General features: G+C 44.6%; 1 long non-coding RNA gene across 1 annotated transcript; it reads right to left on the minus strand.

The window, feature by feature from the left end:
• Positions 1 to 1,832: 1,832 nt before the first annotated feature.
• Positions 1,833 to 16,788, minus strand: LOC142164295 (uncharacterized). Its single transcript, XR_012695046.1, has 3 exons — positions 13,522 to 16,788; positions 9,126 to 9,225; positions 1,833 to 2,217 (listed from the first exon to the last, which is right to left on the minus strand). It is a non-coding gene; the product is annotated as an uncharacterized LOC142164295 (long non-coding RNA).
• Positions 16,789 to 17,298: the final 510 nt, after the last annotated feature.

The following is a 17,298-nucleotide window of genomic DNA, read 5'->3' on the forward strand; positions in this document are numbered from 1 at the left end:
ATTGAATTCCTACCATTCTACCATTTATATCATGTAAAAATATGTAATAATAAAAAACAATAATTTATATTATGTTAATACTTATTTTAGTGCCTATTGTTCTCTTAGTTTGTAGCAGTTAATTGCCTCATTAGGAATGCAAATCCCCTTGGAAGTTCTCTTTGCTTATTGTACAAAAAAAATTCGTAATTTTGATGTATACAAGATATGAAGTAAAATCATAATTTATTTTCCATCTTTTATTATATTATAAAGAATGGCATTTCTTTCATCAAGTAGCTAATTGTTTCCACCGTAGAAACACCTGCAAAATCAATTTGGATGTATTCCAGATTAGTTTACAGAAGATAGATTGGTATGCTTTTTATTCTTGAAAATTATTAATATAGACGACACTTGCAACTTTTTAATGTATTCTCTTGTTAAATATTCAAATACATTGGGAAAATAATACCATTGATATCAATTTTTCAATTTGATGTTTGTGTTTGACATTAACCGGAGGTTAAAATGAGTATTATAGCACGTAATCTTTTTATGTTAATTAAAGCAAATTAAACATGTTATAATTCGTAGCTTAATTTTATGTAAATTATTATTTATTAAAACAATTATTATGATCCCCAATATCATTCTCTATCCATAATTAAATGGATATAATAATAATAATTCATTTATAAAAAAAAAATTAACTGAGCACAGACAAATAACAATTTTAAAATTATAATGTTGGGCCCTTACACGGGCCTTTCCTCATCTAGTTTTTAAATAAAATATAATTAACCTTGAGCCCTGACAAACAATAATTTTAAGACTACAATGTTGGTCCCGTATACGGGCCTTTCCTCATCTAGTATATATATATATATATATATGTGTATTTTTGTCGGTTGTTCATGGATATATATATATACAGTATATGGTTAACATAAGAACTTTTCAATAGCTAGAAAAGCACATAAGTAAGTTTGTATTGCCTTGATATGCGTGTTACAATGTGTCTATTGAATAAAAAACTTTTCATTTATATAGTTTGAGAATTTCATCCCTAGTACAATTCTAAAAAAGGTAAAAATCCTCCTTTCACGTCAATCATGGATACACTACCGACATCGGGCGAGATCCCCCGTGTGCAACCGTTTGTAGTGCTTTCCGAGGTCTCTGTTAGTCGTGTGCGACCGTTTGTAGTACTTTCCGAGGTCTTGGAGCTCGTTTCGAGTTCGAGGAGTGTTGTCTTGTCAGGCTCGGTGATAAGTACCCATTTCCAGCCTCGATTCAAAGAGTTCTCAGATTCGGTCTCTATCTTATAAATTCATACTTCTTACTTCGTTTGACTTACCGAAAATTCGGATGTGCGCTAACCCGGAGTTCACCCGTATAGAGATAGTCCCCTCGTTCCTCAGAGAGTAGGTTCACCGAAACGATCGGAAACGACAAATGAACCCCGGTTCCTTCCTTCAGACATTACAACCGAGATGATGAATAAGCCGAAACGTCCTATCAGTCGCGTCGTTCTAACTTCGAACACATGTCGATCATCGGCTGGTCGCCTCCGAACATGAAACGTTGCGTATTGATTACATTTCCTTCTATAAATACTTCGACCTTTTGTACTTCTTCTACTTCTCAATCCTAGTATCAATATGTGGATCCGCACGGACAACTCACGTGCCATAGTATCAATACCTCATAGACAGCCCCTCGGCCTCACTCAGTCATCAACCTCTCTAGTCTCTCGGGCTCTCGAAAATCACAAAGATCGGCCCAAATAAAGATAACATAGTGTATCAACATGAATAAAGAAGAGACTGAGATATGATACGCAAGTAAAACCATGAACGAGTACAAGACATTAATTAGCAAATAATTCAACAAGTACGCGACCTATGCGGGTCCCAACAGTACCATCACATAGCCTAACCATGATTTCTAACATGATTTGCAGTCAAATTTCTATAACACAGGGAGAGCATATGGCTAGCAACAAGTTATTCAACTTTACAGTTTCATGGAATGGACCAAGTCCCAATTCCTACGGTGCACACCCACACGCTCGTCACCTAGCATGTGCGTCACATCCAAAATACTCACATAATCCAATAATCTGGGGTTTCATATCCTCAGAACTAGATTTAAAATTGTTACTTACCTCAACCGCACAAAAATCCTACTCCGCAATGCCTTTGCCCCTCGAATCAATCTCCAAACGCCCCGAATCTAGCCACAAGCAGTACGATATAATTAATATAGACTAAAAGAATCAATTTCACAAGAAAAATACGAAATTATAAGCCAAAATCCGAAATAGGCTCAAACCGACTCCCGGGCTCACATCTCGAAATCCGACAAAAGTCATAAAATACGAACACCCATCCACTCACGAGTCCAACCATACAAGAATTACTCGAATCCAACCTCAAATCACCTTTCAAAACTCAAAATTTTAGCCTATGAAGTTCCTATCATTTCCCCCCAAATTTACAACTCAAATCCCTAATTAGATGATGAAAATAGCAATAGATTCATGAAATATAGCCCAATCCGAGTTAGAATCACTTACCCAACAATCTTCTCGAAGAAACCTCAAAAACTCGCCTCACATCGAGCTCTCAAAGTCCCAAAATCGAAATGGAAATCAAACCCTCGAAATCCCATTTTCTACCCAGTTCTTCCGCATCTCCGGATACACTGTCGCACCTACGACGCTGCACCTACGAAATTTCTCTCGCAGGTGCGGAAATGACATAAAGGGCTGGGTCTGCATCTGCAATGAAGGGGCCGCACCTGTGTGTGCGCACCTGCAGACAATGGTCTGCTTCTGCGATCACCCCCTCCAGCTCACTCTCCGCATCTGCGGAACTTCATGCGCATCTGTGGGTTCGCAGATGCGGAAATTCCCTCGCACCTGCGACCCCTGGCCATCTCTTCCATTCCCGCTTCTGCGCTCGTTCACCCGCACGTGCGAGTATGCAACTGCGGTCTCCCCACCACAGGTGCGAAACCACCAAATATCATAACGCTTCAGCCATTTGCCTAAGTCCAAATTCAAACTGTTAAGCATCTGAGACACACCCGAGGCCCTCGGGACCTCAACCAAATATACCAATAAGTCATAAAACACCATACGAACTTAGTCGAGCCCTCAAAACACGTCAAATAACAACAAAAATATGAATTACACCCGGATTCAAGCCTAATAAACTTCTAAGCTTCAAATTCCATAAACGACGCCGAAACCTACCAAACCATGTCCGATTGACCTCAAAAGTTTGCACACAAGTCATATTCAGCATTACGGACCTACTCCAACTTGCGAAATCGGAATCCGACCCCGATATCAAAAAGTCAAGCCCCGGTCAGACTTCCTAACAATTCGATTTTCGTCATTTCAAGCCTAAATTAGCTACAGACCGCAAATTCACAGTCCAGACACGCTCCTAAGTCCAAAATCACCCAACGGAGCTAACGGAACCGACAAAACTCTATTTCGGAGTCGTCTTCACATAATTCCGACTACGATCAAAATTCTAAAACTTAAGCTTCTGTTTTAGGGACTAAGTGTCCCAAATCACTCCGAAACCAAAAACAAAACCTCCCGGCAAATCACATAATCAGAAACAGATACGGGAAAAACAATAAATAGGGGATCGGGGCTAATACACTCAAAACGACCGGCCGGGTCATTACATCCTCCCCCTCTTAAAACAATCGTTCGTCCTCGAACGAGCATAGAGACATACCTGAAGTGGTGAAAAGATGAGGATAACGGCTGCGCATATCATGCTCGGTCTCCTAAGTCGCCTCCTCGACCGGCTGACCCCTCCACTGAATCTTCACAGAAGCAATATTCTTCAACCTCAGCTTTCAACCCTGCCTATCTAAGATCGCCACCGGCTCCTCAACATAAGATAAATCCTTGTCCAACTGGACTGAGCTAAAATCCAATACGTGCGACGGATCGCCGTGATACTTCCGGATCATAGAAACATGGAATATTAGATGAACTTCTGCTAGACTGGGAGGCAAGGCAAGCTCATAAGCAACCTTCCCAACACGTCGCAATACCTCAAATGGACTGATAAACCTCGAGCTCAGCTTGCCCTTCTTTCCGAACCTCATAACACCCTTCATGGGTGACACCCAGAGCAAGACCTGCTCTCCAACCATGAATGCAACATCGCGAACCTTCCGATCTGCATAACTCTTCTGTTTGGACAGGGCTGTGCGTAGTCTATCCTGAATCACCATAACCTTCTCCAGAGCATCCTGAACCAAGTTGGTACCCAATAACCTAGCCTTGCTCGGCTTGAACTAACCCATTGGAGACCTATACCGCCTACCATACAGAGCCTCATACGGTGCCATCTGGATGCTCGACTGGTAACTGTTGTTGTAAGCAAACTCCACTAGAGGCAAGAACTGATCCCACGAACCCCCAAACTCCATCACACACGCACAGAGCATATCCTCTAATATCTGAATAGTGCGCTCGGACTGTCCGTCTGTCTGAGGGTGAAATGATGTGCTCAACTCCACTCGAGTACCCAACTCATGTTGTACGGCCCTCTAGAACCGTGATGTAAACTGCGTACCCCAGTCAGAAATGATAGATACCGGTACGCCACGAAGCCTGATGATCTCGCGGATATACACTCGAGCCAGCTGCTCGGAAGAATAGGTAGTCATCACAGGAATGAAATGAGCTGACTTGGTCAGCCGGTCCACAATCACCCAAACCGCATCAAACTTTCGCTGAGTTCATGGAAGCCCAACAACGAAATCCATAGTGATCCGCTCCCATTTCCACTCCGAAATATCTAACTTCTGAAGCAACCCACATGGTCGTTGATGCTCATACTTTACCTGCTGGCAATTTAGGCACCGAGCTACATACTCCACTATGTCCTTCTTCATTCTCCTCCACCAATAATGCTGTCTCAAGTCCTGATACATCTTTGCGGCACCCGGATGAATAGAATACCGTGAACTGTGAGCCTCCTGTAGAATCAACTCACGCAAACCATTTACATTGGGCACGCATTGCCTGCCTTGCATCCTTAATGCACCATCATCCCCAATATTGACCTCTTTAGCATCACCGTGCCGGACCGTGTCCTTAAGGACAAGCAGATGGGAGTCATCATACTAACGTTCCCTGATACGATCATAAAGAGAAGACTGACACACAAGCCAATACTCGACTCGACTCAGAAATATCCAATATAACAAACTGGCTAGCTAAGGCATGAACATCCAATGCTAATGGCCTCTCTACTACTGGAAGATATACTAAGCTCCCCAAACTCTCCGCCCAGCGACTCAAGGCATCAGCCACCACATTGGCCTTCCCAAGATGGTACAAAATGGTGATGTCATAGTCCTTAAGAAGCTCCAACCACCTCCGCCGATGCAAGTTAAGATCCTTCTATTTGAAGAGATGCTGCAAACTCCGATGATCAGTGTAAATCTCACATTGGACCCCGTACAAATAGTGCTGCCAAATCTTCAAGGCGTGAACAATAGCTGCTAACTCAAAGTCGTGGACAGGATAGTTCTTCTCATGGGGCTTCAACTGGCGCGAAGCAGAAGCAATCACTCTACCCTCCTACATCAAAACACACCCAATGCCGATCCGCGAGGCATCACAATACATTGTGTAAGAACCAGAAGCTGATGGTAGAACTAGAACTGGAGCCGTGGTCAAAGCAGTCTGGAGCTTATGAAAGCTCTCTTCGCACTCCTCCGACCACCTGAAAGGAGCACCCTTTTGGGTAAATTTAGTCAAGGGCGATGCAATAGAGGAGAAGCCCTCCACAAAACAACGGTAATAACCAGCCAAACCGAGAAAATGCTGAATCTCCGTGGCTGAGGACGGTCTGGGCCAACTCTGAACCATCTCTATCTTCTTCGGGTCTACCTGAATACCCTCATTGGACACCACGTTCCCCAAGAACGCCATTGAACTGAGCCAAAACTCATACTTGGAGAACTTTGAATAAAGCTTCTCCTCCCTCAACCGTTGTAACACAATCCTCAGATGTTGGGCATGCTCCTCCAGGCTACGAGAGTATACCAGGATGTCATCAATGGATACAATAATGAACGAGTCAAGATAAGATTGAAACACATTGTTCATTAGATGCATGAACGTTGTTGGGCGTTGGTCAGCCCAAAAGACATCACAAGGAACTCATAATGGCCATATCGGGTCCTGAAAGTTGTCTTAAGAATATTTGAGTCTCGAATCTTCAGCGGGTGATACCTTGACCTCAAATCAATCTTGGAGAACACCATCGCTCCCTGAATCTGGTCAAACAAATCATCAATACGCGACAAGGGATACTTGTTCTTAATTATGACCTTCTTCAACTGTCTATAATCAATGCACATTCTCATAGTACCATCCTTCTTCTTCACAAATAGAACTGGTGCACCCCAGGGTGACACTCGAGGCCGAATAAACCCCTTATCAAAGAGTTCCTAAAGCTGCTCCTTCAATTCCTTCAACTCCGTCGATGCCATACGATATAGAGGAATAGAAATGGGCTGAGTGCCCGGTACTAAATCAACACCGAAATCAATATCCCTGTCGAGCGGCATGCCCGGCAGGGCTGCAGAAAATACATCCGGGAAATCTCGCACCACCGGAACAGAATCAATAGCAAGGGCCTCAGCACTAACATCCCTCACAAAGGCCAGATAATATAGACAACCCTTCTCAACCATCTGCTGAGCTTTCAAGTATGAAATCACTCTACTGGGAACATAGTCTATGGAGCCGCTACACTCAACCCTCGGCAACCCCAGTATCGCCAACGTCACGGTCTTAGCGTGACAATCTAGAACAATATGACATGGAGACAACCAATACAAACCCAAAATCACGTCAAAATCGATCATACTAAGCAACAAGAGATCCACTCTAGTCTCCAGACTCCCAATAGTCACCCCACATGACCGATATACACTGTCCACAATGATAGTATCGCCCACTGGAGTGGATACATGAACAAATGAAACTAGAGACTCACGGGGCATATCTAGATAATGAGCGAAATACGAGGACATATATGAATAAGTGGAACCAGGGTCAAATAATACAGAGGCATCTCTATGAAAAACTGAGACAATACCTTTAATCACAGCATCTGAAGCAATGGCATCTGGTCTGGCAGGAAGAGCATAGAAACGGGCCTGGCCGGCCCCTGATCGGCCTCCCCCTCTTGGGCGACCCCTAACTGACTTGGCTCCACCCCGAGCTGGATGAGCGGGTGGTGGAGCTGCTGGTGCTGGTGCCATCGGTCGAGTACTCTATTGTGGAGCCCCACTCAACAACCTAGGGTAATTTCTCTTAATGTGACCAAAATCCCCGTACTCGAAACAACCCCTCCTCTGACGGAACTGCTGCTCCTGATGCCCTGAAGAACTACCCGTAGACACCTGAGCTGACGAGGCAGGGTGAGAACTCTGCGCTGGTAGTGCACAAAATGAAGACTGGCCCTGTTGATAGCTGTGTGAACCATGGCCAGATGATGCACCACGGTGAACTGGGCAAGCCGTCTGAGCATGTCTGAAAGGACGATCCCTACCATGGTGAAACTGTCCCTAGAAGGAACACCGCTAAATCCACCCTATCCACGAGGCCTCTTGACCTCCCTCTCAACCCGCTCCTGGCTGCGAACCATCTCAATCTGACGAGCAATGTCGACAACCTCATCAAAAGTAGCACCAGACACTCTCTCTAGTCATAAGCAATCGCAGCTGAAAAGTGAGGCCATCTATGAACCTCCTGATCCTCTCCCTGTCTGTGGGAACCAACCAGATAGTATGACGGGTCAACTCTGAAAATCTCATCTCATACCGCGTCACGGACATATCACCCTGACGATGCTGCTCGAACTGCCTGCACAGCTTCTCTCTGCGAGAATGAGGCACGAACTTCTCCAGGAATAGACCGAAGAACTGCTACCATGTAAGGGGTGTTGCGTCGATTGGCCTACGCCTCTTGTAAGACTCCCACCAACTGAATGTAGCCCCAAAGAACTGAAAAGTAGTGAACGAGACCCCACCGGTCTCCAGAATACCTGTCGTACGGAGTATCCTCTGACACCTTTTCCACAAAGCCTTGTGCATCCTCTCCCTCGGTACCACTGAAAGATGGAGGCTGGAGTCTCCCAAACCTCTCCAATCGACGCTGCTCATCATCAGGCATGAAAGGAAACCACATAGTCCTGAGCAGCTGCAACCGACTAGGTTGGTGGTGCCCAGGTGTCTGGAATCTGTATACCACCTGCTCTGGTGTGCGGGCGGCGGGAATCTGAGCGCCTCCCTCGGCCTGAGAAGTGGCTGCTGCGGCCAGAACAGAGATCGCTTGAGCAAGACTGGTACACGCGGTCAGAATCTGAATTAAGGCCTCCTGAAGGCCTGGAATCACAATAGGCATAGGTAGTGCCTGAGTTGGTCCCACCTACTCATCCACAACTGGAGCCTGCTCCTGAACTGGGCAACTGGTGGATCTGCAGGTGCTTCCCTAGCTACGGTGCGAACTACACCTCTGCCCCTACCGGTGCCTCTACCGCTACCCCGGCCTCTCGCGGCCCTGATTAGTGGTACTGGTGGATGTCCATCCTGCCCCGTAGTACACGTCTTCACCATCTATGAGAGAATTAGAACAACAGAAATTTAGTCACCAGAATCAAAAGATTTGCACGACAAGAATTCAAGAATGTGAAATTTCCTAAGGGTTCGGCAGCCTCTCGAAGATAAGTACAGATGTCTCCGTACCGATCCGCAAGACTCTATTAAACCTGCTCCTGACTCGTGAAACCTATGTAACCTAGGCTCTGATACCAACTTGTCACGACCCAAAACTAACCTGTCGTGATGGCGCCTATCATGATACTAGGCAAGCCGACATCTCCAAAACACTTTCAACATTTAAAAGAAATAAATTAATATATTTAAAATAACCGGAGTCTTTCATAAAAATGGGGTAAAACCCAAAATATAAGTGCGAAAAAAATAAATAGCATGACATCGGGGTGTCACTGAGTCATGAGCATCTAGACATTCAGTCTAATACAAACAGTGTCTAAGTATCAATACAGAAAAGAAAGAAAACATACAAGGAGAGACAAGGTCTGCGGACGCCGGCAGCTACCTCGTAGTCTCCGGTACTCGATCGCGCACGAACTCAACGACCTCCGTGATCAAACACACCTGGATCTGCACATGAAATGCAAGGTGTAGTATGAGTACAACCAACTCAGCAAGTTACAGAAATAAATAAAGAACTGAGAAGGTAGTGACGAGCTATACAAATACAGTTCATTTTCAATAATTCCAGCAACAAGTTGACATGCTTTCAAATCCGGCAGTTCAAATCAAATCAGTTTATACAGTTAAAGTGCAGGTAAATCCGGATATAGAATCTTTCAGAAATTTCACGACAATAGGAGATAGCAACTAAGTGCATCAACAAATGAAAAGGCAAGTACAGCCTCTTACGGCAACAGTCACTCGACTCGTCACAACAGCTCAATCACTCGACTCTCAGCCCTCAATACTCACACTCAATAGGTACCTGCGCTCACTGGGAGTGTGCAGACTCCGGAGGGGCTCCTTTCAGCCCAAGCGCTATATTCGCACGAACAACTCACGTGCTGCATGAATAACTCACGTGCTATAATATCAATATGTGGATCCGCATGGACAACTCACGTGTTGCACGGACAACTCACGTGTCATAGTATCAATACCTGACAGACAGGCCCTCGGCCTCACTCGGTCATCAACCTCTCTAGTCTCTCGGGCTCTCAAAAATCACAAAGATCAGCCCAAACAAAGATAACATAGTGTATCAACAAGAATCAAGAAGAGACTAAGATATGATACGCAAGTAAAACCATGGCTGAGTACAAGATAGCAATTAGCAAATAATTCAACAAGTACACGACCTTTGTGGGTCCCAACAGTACCATCACATAGCCTAAGCATGATTTCTTACATGATCTGCAGTCATATTTCTATGACACAGGAAGAGCATATGGCTAGCAACAAGTTATTCAACTTTACAGTTTCACGGAATGGACCAAGTCCCAATTCCTACGGTGCACGCCCACACGCTCGTCACCTAGCATGTGCACCACCTTCAAAATACTCACATAATCTAATTATCCGGGGTTTCATACTCTCAGAACCAGATTTAAAACTGTTACTTACCTCAACCGTGCAAAAATCCTACTCCGTAATGCCTTTGCCCCTCGAATCAATCTCCAAACGCCCCGAATCTAGCCACAAGCAGTACGACATAATTAACATAGGCTAAAAGAATCAATTTCACAAGAAAAATACGAAATTATAAGCGAAAATCCAAAATAGGCTCAAACCGACCCCCCAGGCCCACGTCTCGAAATCCGACAAAAATCATAAAATACGAACACCCATTCACTCACGAGTCCGACCATATAAGAATTATTAGAATCCAACCTCAAATCACCTTTCAAAACTCGAAATCTTAGCCTATGAAGTTTCTACCATTTTCCCCCAAATTTACAACTCAAATCCCTAATTAGATGATGAAAATAGCAATAGATTCATGAAATATAGTACTATCCGAGTTAGAATTACTTACCCCAACAATCTTCTCAAAGAAACCTCGAAAAATGGCCTCACACCTAGTTCTCAAAGTCCCAAAATCGAAATGGAAATCAAACCCTCGAAATCCCATTTTTTGCCCAGTTCTTCCGCATCTGTGGACACACTGTCGCACCTGCGACGCCGCACCTACGGAATTTCCCTCGCAAGTGTAGAAATGACGTAAAGGGATGGGTCCGCATTTGTGATGAATGGGCCGCACCTGCGTGTGCGCGCCTGCGGACAATGGTCCGCTTCTGCGATCACCCCCTCCAGCTCACTCTCCGCATCTGCGGAACTTTAAGCGTATCTGGGGTTCGCAGATGCGGAAATTCCCTCGCACCTGCGACCCCTGGCCATCTCTTCCATTCCCGCTTTTGCGCTCCTTCACCCGTACGTGTGAGTACGCACCTGCAGTCTGCCCACCGCAGGTGCGAAACCACTAGATATCAGAAGGCTTCAGCCATTTGCCTAAGTCCAAATTCAAATCGTTAAGCATCCGAGACGCACTCTAGGCCCTCGGGACCTCAACTAAATATACCAAGAAGTCCTAAAACATCATCGGGTCATCAAAACACGTCAAACAACAACAAACACAAATTACATAATGATCCAAGCCTAATGAGCTTCTAAGCTTCAAATTCCACAAATGACACCGAAACCTACCAAACCACGTCTCATTGACCTCAAATTTAGCACACAAATCATATTCAGCATTACGGACCTACTCCAACTTTCAAAATCAGAATTCGACTCCGATATCGAAAAGTCAACCCCTCGGTCAAACTTCCCAATAATTCGACTTTCGCCATTTCAAGCCTAAATTAGCTACAGACCTCAAATTCACAGTACGGACACACTCCTAAGACCAAAATCACCCAACGGAGCTGATGGAACTCCATTCCGGAGTCGTCTTCATACAATTCTGACTACGGTCAAAATCCTAAGACTTAAACTTCTGTTTTAGGGACTAAGTGTCCTAAATCACTCCGAAACCAAAAACAAGACCTCCCGGCAAGTCACATAATCAGAAACAGATACAGGGAAAATAGTAAATAGGGGATCAGGGCTAATACACTCAAAACAACCGGTCGGGTCATTATAGAAGGCCTCAACCAAACAAGACCGAGGTGAAGGAGCATCGAGATACATATGCTCCATTACCAAAGATATCCTTCACATAGTCCGAGAGGACTGCAAATAGGAAGGCAAGGACGTGGTAGTCCCCGGGCCTAAGGATGATATTACTACCCATGTGGAGGGGTATTTAAGTGTTTACACTTACCTCTTCACGTTAGGCTGGTAGACCCAGTAGTTCTGGCCTTTTGCAAGAGATACGAGGTGTGCTCGGGCAAATCCACCTGTCTCTTTGGAGGATCTAGATCCTCCTACGTTACTTTGTGAACAACACCGAATCTCCTTGGTTCACCCTCGACCACCTACTCCATCTGTACAGTCCTCGAATTTTTTGAGGGGGACTAATCAGGTTCGTTCGTCGGGCCAATAAGGTTCGCTTTTCGAGCATCGACGAGGATCAAGATCGAGGCTGGTACCAAGTTTGTCACACCCAAACCTCGGGAAGCGCGACCGGCAAGCCTGTTAGATACTTTCTACCCAACTCACCCATGATCAAGAAAGACGTGACTTCATTAATTATACAGTAGGAAGCTCATTCATGCAATACTAAATTGTTTCATTATCTATTTCGCCTTTCAGTCTCAAATACACATATTCTTATAGTCTGAGTGGAACAAGTGATCAAACACTACATAACTTGTTTAACATTCCCAACACCCATATACAACCCACATAGTGTCTACGGAGTCTCTAAAGATACAAAGGAAAGTAAAGATGGTACCGGCAACAAGGCCCCGACTATACCTCAAAAAGTGACCACAATATAAAGAAAAAGGTATAATACATGACCCCCGGAATGAAATGAGGGTCACCGAGCCCGCTGAGAAGAGGATGCAGCACTATCTGCGATCAACATTGTCTGTTATGGAACTACCTACATCCATTTAAAGATGCAGTGCCACCAGCAAAATGGACATTAGTACTGTCGAATAGTACTAGTATGTAAAACTAAAACACTGTCTCAATAAAATGAACAATAATACATGGGGAAACAATTAAGAATGCAATATGAGCTTTAAATAACACTAAAACATCAAGTTAAGGATCATATAGATTTTTAAGTCAATCCCCGCAATATTAGGTTTGATGGTTCTTTTAGTGCCAATATGCCACAATCCATAATACCACCATGTTCTTACACGGAGTCCGATCTCGGCCCGATCGACTAGGCCATCTCATTTGAGACGTCAATTATATTTACAATTTCATCCACAATACCACCGTGTTCTTACACGTAGTCCGATCCCGGCCCGATCGGCTAAGCCATCTCATTCAATCAGTCATCTCACTTCATATTTCTTTCCCATTTTTTCAATACAATGGCATGAGTGGCCCTAATTATAAAGTTATTCTTGGTGCTTGGCCGTATATCATGATTCAAGTTCTTTTTCCATATTCCAACATTATTATTATGATCAACAACAATAAGGCTTCACATTCAAGACATTAAATTCACATATGAGCAATTTGGAATCCAAGGCACATAGAGGCTTTTCACATAATTTAGCATAACAATCTTTAATCGGATTTGACTTGAAGTCTAGGCATTTTTAGCACATATTCTAAGTTTTGAACTTTTCCTCAAATGATGAGATAACATGATGAAAGCATGGAAATAATATTACACATATATTTTCAAAACAAGCACATTCGGGATAGCAATTTCTAGGATGTTCATTTTGGGACTTGCATCGATTTCATGAATACCATGGGACTAAATTCTAAGAAGAGGGGGTTTAGCCAACATACCTTAATTGAGCCTCTTAAAACTCTAAGATATTCTGGAATATTAGCAACTTCAATCTACTTTAGCAATATAGCAAAATTGAACCCAAAATTAGGAAAACGACCATAATTCTAATTCACTTAAGCATTCTATCAAACACTATGTGTGTATTAAGGTTTCATGACCCTTTTTATGAAAGACTCCACCAACCCACACCCCATTATTTTCTATCTTTAACTCACAACCTCCCCACATACCTTAGGAACACATGCATGCAAGGTGAGTACTCTCATCCTCATGAATTACCTTACTAATGGCCCATTCTAGTTACATTTTGAAATTAAGAGTTTGGGTGATAGAATCTTACCTCTTAGGAAGAAGACCTAGGTGCCTCTCTTGATAATCTTCAAGGTTTTAAGTGAGGATTGAAGAGCAATTGGATAAAGATCACTGTCTCCCTCGAGGACCCTCTCTCTCACTCTAAACATATCAGAAAATAAGTTCAAAATGGTCCGAGGTAGGTGTTTTAACGGAATAGGGCCGGGTTTTAAAATTCCAAAGATGAAGCTCTGGAAAAGGTTTTGCGGTCGCATATGCGATCGCATAATGGTTATGCGGTCCGCGAAATGACCGTGAAATTAGGGTGCCAAAACTGGAAGGAACTAACCAGGTATGCGGTCACTATGTGGCCCGCAGAACTGTTCTGCAGTCGCATAATGCACCGCAGAACGGTTCTGCGGTCACATAGTGCACCGCAGAACCTCCCTCCAAACAAATCCCAAAGCGAGATATGCAACGAAAGTGCGGCCCACGAAATGGTTATGGGGTCGCATAATGGGCCGCAAAAATGACATTAAAAATGGCCTAAAAGACTGCTCCACTCTGCGGTCATTCTGCGGTCCGCAGAGTGGTTTTGCGGTCGCAGAACGGACCGCAGAAATGTCTCCAGTGCACTGTTCAATCCAGTGCACTGTTCAATCCGAAAAGTCTGAATCGCGGCTCGCAAGCTCGTCGCGAAGAATTTCTATTATTATTAACCTCTACGCCTACTTCGGCATCACGGAATCCGGGTTTTTAGAAAACATTTTACGGGGCCTTACAGGTGCTTTGTTTGGGTAAAAACTAAAGATTTGATCCCTTCCGAGTTCCTTCCATTTCTTGAGAAGTGGAATGCATTTCGTGAGTGTAGTCTTTCCTTAAGTGTCAATTCCCCTTTGTTTCCTTTCTCACCATTATTATTTGTGGTCGTGCAGCTGTTGCCTAGGTTCCCAATTCGGTCCCCCGGCTCAAGGAGTGGATCGAAGGCATCTGTAAGCAGATGTCATATGTCAAACGTGCGTGGCGCAAACTTTTGAAGGGCAGATGGGAGGCTCGTTCTCATGGTAAGGCTTTCCTTTCAATAGTTATTACTATGCCTCAAACTTACATGACGCTGACCTTTTCTCTTTCCTTCGCAAGTTTGCCTAAGACCACCGAACTTAGGCCGCTGGAAGGGGACGAGGATGTGTCATTATCAGTTGATCCCTCCGTTACGGGATAGCCCGGGGCTGCCGGGGGGGAGGAGAAGAAAAGGAAAAGGAAGTCCTCAAGCTCCCCGGGTCCCGAGGTGAAGCCAAAAAGAGGGCAGCTTCCCCGGCTCATAAGCCCAAGAAGAATACCAAGTCCCAGGTGCCGGACTCTGACTCGCTTCGCCAGCTCAGGGATGAGTCTGAAGAAGATAACATCTTTGTCTCTCACAGATCGACCCCTACGGGGAATGGGCGAAAATCGAGAAAAGGATCCACGAGACCGATCTTCTTCCGACTCGAGAGGCCAAAGTGGAGACAGGGGTTGCGACCTCCTGATAAGCCACTTCTGTTTCGAAGGAGGCAAATGGTGTGATAGACATCATCGAGACGCCCTCTTATACCGAGTCCATGCTTGAAGAAGCCCAATAGGGTAAGGAAAGGTTAGGTGAAAGAGTTCACGGCTCACACAATCCTCTCCACTCCTTCTTCGATAGCGTGGACATGTCCACTTTGGAAGACTTTTTTGGGCTGGGTGACTTAGAAATCCCGAAGAAGGACACGCCTTTGGAAGTTTGCGGGCCGAGTTTGAGGTCAAAACTGGTGAAATAATTTTCCGCTCCGAGTGTGGACCCGGCCGCAAGAGAACAATCATTCTTATGGTCCCGGAGGATGCTAGGGTTCTATCCGCTCCAGTGGACATAGCCAGCTACCGCTGATTCCTGGTGACCGAGGAGGACCAGGCAAAGATGAAAGAGGTGGGTGGGTTGAGTCTCTTCGATGAGGCGTAGCAGGCGCTGAACCGGGTAAGGCATCAACACTCCCTAGTGAATTCCACTTAGGTTTAGATATCTCTTACTATTTTCGTTGTTTTGCAGGCCTCGGTGCTTCACCATGAGAGCTTTCTCCGATACCTCTTTGAAATCAACTAGCTCGAGTTCGAGCTCAAGGAGCAGGTTCAGAAGAAAGATATGTACATGCTTCTCAGTGAGCAACAGGATGGGGCCGTCAAGTATCTTCAGGCCGAGCTCGACAGGGCTCAGAAGAAAGCTTCGACCCTATAGTGGGAACATGCCCACCTGGTTGAAAAGGTAAAGGTCTTTGAAGCTAAAAATGAAGAGCTAATCGTGGTGACTAACAACAAAACCTCACAGGTTCAACAGAAGATCGACCTGATCGACCAACTCTGAGTCGAGATGAACGATGTCCAGACCATGGCCGACGGGTGGAAAAGCAAAATGGACATGGTGGCTTCGGAGAAGGAAACCGCTAAGGCGGAGCTGGCATCAGTTGAGAACCAACTCCGGGTGGCAAAAGACAAAGCTGACAAGTGGTCTTAGCTGAATGACAATCTCCGAGCATAGCTAAGCTCGGTCATCGCAGAGCGGGATGCCCTCGATAGAGAATATGAGGCATTGAAGTCCACATTGGATACAACCTCTGCCGATGCCGAAGAAATGGTGGCCCAATACAAGGCATATGTGGAGGCAACCGAGATCCACCTGAAGGCAAAGGTCGAATATATGAAGATGTTGTCCCAAAAAGAGACCCTCGAAGAGATCCACGGCCGAGGTTTTGACTTGTCGGCTAAGATCGAGAAAGCCAAAAAGCTCGAGGACGAGGCGAAGAAGCTTTACAAGCCTGAAGGTGCCGAAAGCTCTGAGGGTTCCTAAGGCTCCGAAGGTTCTAGCGAGGGCCCCCGTAAAGACCAGACATAGATGCCTAAGTACTTTTTTTGTTTTTGTCTCATGTATATATTATTATTTTTTTGTTTATTTTGAGGTCATTTTTGAGGCCGTTTTTATTGAGCCTTTGTAAATATACTCCGGAATGTATATATGAAATTTTCCCTTTCTAGCAATAACGTACCTTTACTTTTCCAGCATCTTTTCATAATTTCTATTCATGTAATGTTTCTAATGCCTTAGCATATAATCGAATTTGTTATATTGTGTTCTCTTTTCAGAGGTCTGAAGAGGGCCCGACTTCGATACAACTTTTTTTGCTCGAGTCTTCGAAAACTCGGTGTGACCGAAAGTTTTTTCAAGATGCTTAAGCAAATTTTAGACGATGTTTTTATTGTGGGTAACCTTTTAGCAGGCTTCGAGTTCTTATAAAGGCCTTACTTTCTGATTACGGGTTTCGGACGTCTCTGAATCGTTTTTAGGGTGGTCGTAGCCTTTTGTATTTGGGCACCGCCTAATAGGTTTGGTGACTCCGGGATTTTGTAGCCCGAGTTGTCCGAACTTTCTTCGGAAGACAGTCTCTGAATAGGGGTAGCTCGTGGGCTCTTAG

This window comes from Nicotiana tabacum, chromosome 9, assembly GCF_000715075.1.
Source record: "Nicotiana tabacum cultivar K326 chromosome 9, ASM71507v2, whole genome shotgun sequence".
Lineage (NCBI taxonomy): Eukaryota > Viridiplantae > Streptophyta > Magnoliopsida > Solanales > Solanaceae > Nicotiana > Nicotiana tabacum.